This window comes from Solanum tuberosum, unplaced genomic scaffold (genome assembly GCF_000226075.1).
Source record: "Solanum tuberosum cultivar DM 1-3 516 R44 unplaced genomic scaffold, SolTub_3.0 scf00235, whole genome shotgun sequence".
NCBI classification, from domain to species: domain Eukaryota; kingdom Viridiplantae; phylum Streptophyta; class Magnoliopsida; order Solanales; family Solanaceae; genus Solanum; species Solanum tuberosum.
In genome coordinates this window covers 655,395-663,703 of record NW_006239159.1, presented here as the reverse complement: position 1 = coordinate 663,703, position 8,309 = coordinate 655,395, and positions in this window count along the sequence as shown.

The window sequence follows — 8,309 nt, the reverse complement described above, 5'->3', positions numbered from 1 at the left end:
TGCTGGCTGGGTGGAGTCTGATGGGTTATCTTGGTTACTTTGGGCTGGGAGCCCAGTTTTCATCTTTCTCAATAGACTTAGCTATTCTGTGTACCTGTCGGGGACTTTCTAGCTAGGCTGGGAGTTGACTGCATGGTAGGACAACTCACGATATCTACCTCACCCCCGAATCCCTCTTTCTAGCTGGGCTGGGAGTGGACTGTATGGTTGGGTCCCCCTTGGGGTCACTCTGTCTAGCTGGGCTGGGAGTGCATTGCTGGCTGGGTGGAGTCTGATGGGTTATCTTGGTTACTTTGGGCTGGGAGCCCCGTTTTCATCTTTCTCAATAGACTTAGCTATTCTGTCTACCTGTCGGGGATATGGGGGTTCGTTCAGGTTTTATTTAAACTTGCGCACGAGTGTACCTTATGGGCTTATGGGATCCAGTTAGGTTTAGTTTAGTTGTACTTAGTTTATTTCTAGTATGCTCATGTGCTTTCTTTTCATATCCGCTTTGACCTCTCTTTGTCTAGATTCTATCCTTTCTTATTGTTTTTACCCTTTTTGCTCAGTCGACCTTTGATGCCTACTGAGTACCTGCTGTTTTGGTACTCATGCTACACTCTGCATCTATTTCGTGATGTAGGTCCCAGTACCAGTTACCAGCGGTGATTAGTTCCAACCTTCTTTTGCAGCTGTGACTCGGAGACGAGGGTGAACACTTGGCGTTTTGGGTTTGTTCTGTCTCCTTCTTTTGTTTTAGCTAGTCTTGTTGTTTTTGAGACACGCTCTGTTGTGGTCCACTTTTGAGACTGTACTCTTTATTAGACAACTCTGTACTAGTGACTTCCAGGTTGTGGGAGGGATTTCTGTATATATTTATTTTGGTTTATTTCCGCCTTGTTGTCCTTGTTTAGATTATTGTTTTCTCTAGTTTCTGCCCTTACGCTCATTACTTGATGTTCTGGGTTGCGGGTTGACTTACCTACTGGTGGGGTACAGTAGGTGTCATCATGACTCGAGAAATCGGGATGCTTCTTCTGTTGCTATATTGCACTTTATGCCTCAATCAATGGATGAAAGTATTGCATACCTATAATGGTCATAATTGAAAGTTTTCTGAAGGTAGCAAATAGAGGGATCATACTTGTAAAGTCATGTATATATGTGTATACGGTGAATTTTTATATTCAAGTTTGAATATTAACTATCTACTTGATGTATAAGAGTGTATAGGAGCTGTATAGTTTTTGCATAGTCAACAACATGTGTGTACATGCTGAATTTTTAAATTCTACTTGGTGTATAAAATTATATAGAAACTCTATAGTTTTTGTATAGTCAAGTATATGTGTGTATATGCTGAATTTTCAGATTCAAGTTTGAATATTAACTGCATAGTTGGTGTATAAAAGTGTATATGAAATGTATAATGTTTGTATAGTCAAGTTTATGTGTATATGCTGAATTTCTAGATTCCACTTGATATTTAAGAGTGTATAGGAAATGTCAAGGTTTGTACAAATATATGAGTTTATAGGCTGAATTTTCAGATTCTACTTGGTGTATAAGAGTGTATAGAAATTCTTAGTGTTTGCATATTCAACTATATGTGTATAGGCTAAAATGACTTTCTTGATTTCATTACTTGCAGGTTATATTTTGTCTCTTGCCTATGCTATGGTTGATTCAAAAAATGATGCATCATAAGAGTGATTCTTTCAACAAATCAAAGATATTTATTGGGTTTGAAGAGATGTGCATAGTATCTGATAGGCATTACAACATTAATACCATAATTTTGATTGTTTATCCAACATCTTCACATTGTGTGTGCATCTACCATTTGTGGAACAATATCAAAAAGAATTTCAAGAAGAGTCGAGATTAAAGAAATATTTTTTGATATGGCTAATAATTATATGACTCGACAATTTGATTATCTAATGATAGAGGTCAATAATATTAGCTCTATACTGTCAAGGTACTTGATGAAAATTGAATATGACAGATGGTCAAGAGTGCACACGAGAGTCAACTGAGGCTTGATTATGACTTTCAATATAGTCGCGCCTATTAATTCTAGAAATAAAGATGCAACAGATTTAACGATGCTTTGTTTGTTAGAGTTCATGACAACAATAGTCTAAAATAGAATTACTCAAATAAGAAAATCACAACAAACACAACCACAATTTTTTTTAATAAATACAATACAATTCTATTGGAGAATAGGCAAGCATCGACATAAATGAGGGTAAAACAGTTTCTTATTATAGTTTTAATGCCTATTATATAATGAATGTATAAGTGTTATACAGATAGGTAATTGATTGTGTTTTTGAAAATATTTAGGTAATGCCTTTGAGTGAATACTTATGCATTGTGATTTACAAGGTCAATCAATATATTGTGTGCTTGAAAGGAGGAACATATACTTGCAAGAAGTATCAAATTGATGAATTACCATGTCCACATGTTTGTACAGTTTTGAAGAAGTATGTGTTGGAGACGAGTATTGCTCCTTTTACTACACAAAAGAATATATGCTTAAAATATATGAAGTCCCTGCTAAGCCTCTTGCAGATGAGAGTACATGGGATATTCCTAAAGAGGTCTTACAAAAATTGTGTTACCATCAGAGGAGAAAAAAGTGTAGGAAGACCAAGAAAAAAAAGAGGATAAAAGGGTGTATAGAAATAAAGAAAAAGCGGGCAAAGACTTCATATGAATTATGTGGACAACAATGGCATAACAAGAGATTGTGCAAGAATGTTCTAGATTAAAATTGTTAAATTTGTTTTGAGTTATAAATTGTTTTATTTGGTAAAATTGTTGATACTGTATGACCAAACACATGTCGCACAGTTTGTCTATATACTATACATATTGATTTGATTTTTTTTTAAAAATTATTGTTACTTAATATGACTGTTGATTTAGATGGTGAATAAATAATTTAATTTCGTCTATATTCAGTTTATACTTGATGGTACAAAATGTACTATTGAATAACATTTAATGCTATATATAAATAATGTAGACTGAAATGTATAGTTGATGTATATGATATGAAAATATGTTTTATATGAATATATATTTCTTGTATAAATATGTATATGTACCATGTCTACATCACATTTATATTCTTTGCAACAAAAAATGTTTAAAAAGATATAAAAACCTGCTAAACTGAATCATCACATCACTAATTAACTTGAAAAATAAGAAAAATTTAAAAACACAAATAATTCTAGAGGTCACAAAGAAGCAAAAACAAGATAACTGATAGTATCCTCATCAAACAAAGAACAATGAAACCTTTAGTTAGAATTTGTAGTAAAAAAATAAAAAATCTCTTAGACAGAACTCACTAATTATATATAGTTTTATATATCAGTCATTAAAAATGCCCAAAAACTACACTTTTAACAGTCAACACTTTCTACTTTTTCTTCCGTTTTTTGGCCTTACTATCATTTTCTTCTTTTTACCCCTTCGATCATAAATTCAGCCTGTTTCTGAATCACTAACTGCACTGCCTAACTCTTTTTGGATCTTTGCATACTCCCACAATAAAATTGCATATTTTGAACGAATTAGTTGGATATCAAACGTTTCTTCTGACTTTTAAAATATTTTCTCCATTATAAAATATTTAGGAAAGGCTGCTACAAATACACCACAATTCCAACAGGTATCAAGATAAAAAAGAAAAAAATCAAGTATTAATAGAGAAACACACAAAAAATAAAAAATTATACACAATTTGTTATTGTGGCAGTTCATCAACAAGCTTGATCTTCACAGGTGCAACTAAGTCCTTTCCAAAAATGCATCACTAAACTAATAAATACCTTTCTTTTTTAATAGAAATCTATTATCTCTAGATAAATTGGTATAAGATCAGCCTATGCTACTACGACTTCACGAACAAATTTATCATTCAAAACTGCAAGCTTCAGATCATACACATAAATACATATATCTTTAATAGTGAAGACACCTAATGCTAGCAACTCTTGATATGAATTGACTTAACACATCATCGATTGTTTACCAAGGAACATTGACATTCATAACAAAGTCAAGAATGTACTCAGCTACCATATGATCCTTGAAAGTACAGTTTTATCTTTCTTATTTTGGACAAATTTTGTATGCAAATTAATCAACTCATTGTGAAATACAAAATTAGTTGTGGTGAACTTCACATTAACATTAAGACCATATTTTCTCTTCTTACTCAAGTAATAGTACATCATATTAAGGTGCTGAAAATAACAAAATACAAAGCACATAATCATATACCAGAAAGTATACACAATTTATATAGTATTATACATAGGCTATACAATATTATACATGACTTATACATTGACTATACAATATGATACACTCAAAAATTGTATATAGCTCAGCTATACATGAAGTATATAATAATTATGCATGAGATATACACTAAAACAGATACATATGACATATCTATACATAAATTACACATTAAGCATATAGTATTGTAACTATCTCTTCTGGTCATTATGGGTAGTTTGATGGTAAATGAATTGGGTCAAAAAAACTTCTTGGGTGGTAACATAAAAATTCTATGCTAGGCTTGTAACACCTAAGGAAATTGAAAAGTCAAGTTGGAAAGGAAAATGCAGAAAAATTCATTGAAGCAGGTTCTAAGAGTCCTACCTACTGACAGTAGGAAGGAAATCGTAGGCCTGGAGTTGGGTTTTTGAAATTCTATGTTTCTGAAGTTTGACCTACGAGTGCTAGGCTTTTTCTATGCATTTAATGTCTATACTATGTCGTTTTGACCCTAATTTTAAATCCTATAACTACCCGTTTATTCCTAAATCTACTCAAAACCCTTTCATTCTCTCATATTGTCAAATCTCATCCAAGTTCATCACCTCCAAATTCTCTCAAGCTTCAAAGGAGAAATCTAGGGTTGAAGCTTTAAGTCTCCTATTTTCCCTATTGCTTTTGGGCTTAGATCATCGAGGTATGTGGGAACTCATCAATGGGTTCCATTCACCCATTGAGTCCCAAGAGACTTCAATTCTCCAATTCTATTTCATCAAGATTGATTAGGTTTTCATCCAATTCTCCATGGTTCTTAATTGTTATGATTCAATTGTTTGATTTTGATCTTATTATGAATGATCTGATTCAATTACACATTTCCAATCGATTTCTTATAGACCCATGCATTATTCATTATTATGAATATGAATTTATGAAGATATCAGTTTATGAAGAAAACTATGAACTTATGAATGATAAAGGTTTCTTTTGTGATAAGCATCAATGAAATTGTGAAAGGTTTCCTCACATATAAAGAATCATGATTTGGTGAAAGGTTTTCTCACACATGCATGATTCATGATTTAAGGAGCTCTTCTATGATGATTTAAGATTGTATTAGTAACTAAATTGTGCTTTTCCATGTATGTTTTATGTTTATGAAAATGACTATTTCATTGAAAATTAACTTAGCACTGAGAGAACTTTGAGTTCGAGACTTAAATAGGATAGTCTATAGTAGCAACCTCTAATTCCAAACTACGTGCCCCCATAGGATTTTCTTAAATGATCTAGCTAGTGGATCCACAAATAGCATATGAATCATGATACATAGTTCTATGCTAGCAAGCAGACTCTCCCTTACCGATATGGTAGTTACATCGGATTCCATGCTATAGCTCACATGGTTTATTATCGGTTAAAGTTAATATCCCACAAAATGAACTAAAATTACTTCAAAGGTTTTATGAAGCTTTCGTTACAATTTTAAGATGCATTGACCATGTTTATGATTTATTGTCACTCCCCGAGCCTACACCCTGGACGTGGCCAACACTCGAGAACCATTGTTGTCCCCAACCGAACCCTTTGCCTGGCTCAACTCTCAGCGGAAGACTTACTCAATAGTAAAAGAACTTTAAAAGAAAGCTTTAACTCAAAAGTCTCAAACTTTTTAACTTAAAACATTTAAAAATATTCAAACTGGTCACGAGGGAAACTCAAGTTTCAACATTAAGCAAAGGAAATGAAAAGACTCATGAACTAGTATTGTCTATCTATCTATGAAGCCTCTAATACTATGAGGGATATCGGGACAAGACTCCTGATCATCCTAACAAAACTGAAAATACTAGAAATAGACAAGGGATCCTCCGGAAGCAAGGAGGTTCACCAAAGAACTCTGAAACACGACTGGATCAATGGAGCACCGGTTGATGATCCTGATTCCCTGTATCTTCATCATAAAAGATGCAAGACAAATGGCGTCAGTACATGGAATGTTTGAGCATGCAAGGGAAAATTTAAAACAAGACATATGGTTGAACTGGAACTGAAGAAATAACTTACCTCATTTCAACTCAACTCAACCTCAAGGATACTCAAACTTACTCAACCCAGTTCAATATAAAGTATTAGCAGAGATGCATTATAAAGATAAGCTTTTAAAACAGTTGATAACAACTCAATGTATTAGAAAATACACTATAACTCAGTTTGTATGTAAGAATACAAAATAACTCTGTTTGTATATAAAAATACAAAATAACTCTGTGGGAGATTCTCTAACCGACAACCATCACTATGAGCTATGTGATGATACAACGTCTCACCCACGCTGCCAGAACTGTCCTATACTTTGTCGAGGTATAGGACCTACTCACTAAGTGGATCCACTAAGCTATGCTTAAAAAGTAATAAGGAATCCTCTAAAAAGTATGACCCTTCTACCCACGTTGGATACAAGGCTTATGAGGACTTTGAGTTATCTGAACTCGTTCCCATATCGGTGCTCAATACTACTCCCAAAATATAACTTAACTCATATTAAAAATATTTCTCTTCCCCTGGTTTGAGATAATTACTCAAAAGATTTTCTAAAAAGAGATAGTACTCAAAACTCCTCTTAAACTCTTTTGGAAATCATAGATTCCTCCTCTTTTATATGTAAAAACATTTACTCTTAGGAATACTTAGTTCCTACATATTCATTTTGAAAAATGAATTCAACTTTTGCTCATCCTCATACTCAAGAACTGAAGTCTTAAAACAAGTTTTAAAAGATTGTAAAATACTTCTCAAAAAGACTCAAAGAACTCTCAAGACTTAACTCTTAACTCTACCTTGAATAGGAATTTTGAATTCAAGGTTATGATTCATGTTATAAATGATCTTTAGATGTTTAGATGTAGTTTAGAATATGGATATCAAGTAGGAAACATAGGTATAATTCGAGGGAACTCACACGGGAAGAAGGTACGAAGGGTAGGGGACCTGCGACCTCGGCGCACTGAGTGGCGCGGGGTGCCAGGACCCAAACTACAGAAACTTACTTGGGGCGCACTGAGTGGCGCGGCTCATCATCCCTTTTCTCAGAATTTTGACAAATTTTCATGTTCTTCTTCCTGCTCTAACTCCTCTAAAATCAAACGATTTCCCTCAAACTCTTACGGATTCTTAGTGTCACGACCCAGGGGTACACCCTAGACGTAACATGGCGTACAAGACCCCGAGAGACCTTATACAAGCCACTTAGCTTTCATAACATAATATAATAGAATTTAGCGGAAATTCAAAATAATTTCAACAATATCAAAGTCTTTATAAAACGAATCGGAAGTCTATTACAATTGTCTCAAACCATCTAAAACATGAATATCCTTGGGACGCAGCCCATACAATAGTTGAAAACATAAAATGAAATATATAAGGAAATGGTGGTCAAATCCTCGAATGCTATGAGGACTCACCAATCTTCAAGACTTACTCTACTATGATCCTAGCCATGGGGATGAAAGTCGATATCGCCAGACCTTACATTTGGATAAGAAATGTAGGCAACAATATACGTTAGTACAAAGATGTACTAAATATTATAGCTTGCATAAATATCAATATATGCATAACATAAGCATTAGTCAACATAAGACATAAGCCATAAACATAAGAGTTAGACAATATAAGTCATAAGCATAATCAATGCACCTAAATTATCATAATATAAGAGGAATACTTCTTGAACTAACCTCAACATATCCTTAGTCAAGACTTGGGTCATTCACTTCTAGTCGTACGTATCAAGGAGGGCAATCAAGCAACAATCCAAGCTAATCATCATCATAACAAAAAATACTCATATTAAAACATACTTATGATGCTTCCTTAAAGTAACATTGTTTCATCATAACTTTGCTAACTTTATTAGGGACTAGTATTTCCTTAGTTTTTTCTACTATCCATGGAAGAGTACTACTTTATTAATCCAAGCTAAGTCATTATCCATGAATAGTTACTATTTA